Source organism: Nicotiana tomentosiformis, chromosome 9 (genome assembly GCF_000390325.3).
Source record: "Nicotiana tomentosiformis chromosome 9, ASM39032v3, whole genome shotgun sequence".
In the NCBI taxonomy this organism is placed as follows: Eukaryota; Viridiplantae; Streptophyta; class Magnoliopsida; order Solanales; family Solanaceae; genus Nicotiana; species Nicotiana tomentosiformis.
This window is the reverse complement of record NC_090820.1, coordinates 110048721-110049312: the sequence shown is the minus strand read 5'-3', so window position 1 is coordinate 110049312 and position 592 is coordinate 110048721. Positions and strand designations below refer to the sequence as shown.

General features: G+C 40.2%; 1 non-coding gene across 1 annotated transcript; it reads left to right on the top strand.

Moving 5' to 3' along the window:
- The first annotated feature begins 282 nt into the window (after positions 1 to 282).
- Positions 283 to 389, top strand: LOC117276014 (small nucleolar RNA R71). Its single transcript, XR_004506238.1, has one exon. It is a non-coding gene; the product is annotated as a small nucleolar RNA R71 (small nucleolar RNA).
- The last annotated feature ends 203 nt before the right edge of the window (positions 390 to 592 follow it).

Sequence of the window (592 nt, the reverse complement as noted above, 5' to 3'; positions counted from 1 at the left end):
TGTATCATCATCTTATTTACGTGATTGGCTAACTTTGCTATATCTGTTCTCATGGATGAGAAATCATCAAGCTCAATAATACATGATGCCTTCTGTTTAAGTGCTCTCCATGGTTACCCGTCTCCTTGCCAAATGTTATTGATAGCCGTGAAATTATTCAGAAGGATTTGGATTTCAGTGTACAGCCTAGCCATGCAACTACCTCCGCATGCTAAATCAAGATTCATCCTAGATGCTTCGTCTAACCCATCAACAAAAGTTTGGCCCAGGACTTCATCAGTCTGACAATGATGTGGGGAATCTCTGAGTAGCTTTTTATATCTCTCCCAGGCTTGACGTAGAGTCTCACCATATTTTTGTTGAAACCCCAGAATTTGGCTTCTTAGTGACTTTGTTTTCTTTATGGGAAAGAATTTGATAAGGAATTTCCGTGCTAGATCATCCCATGCTCGGATTGAGTTTGTTGGCTCTTTGTTCAACCACTACTTTGCTTCCCCCAACAGAGAAAAAGGAAACAAGACCAATCTGACATAGTCCATGGGGATGTTCGAATGTATGTATCCGTAATCTCCAAAATATTCTATATGTGCCT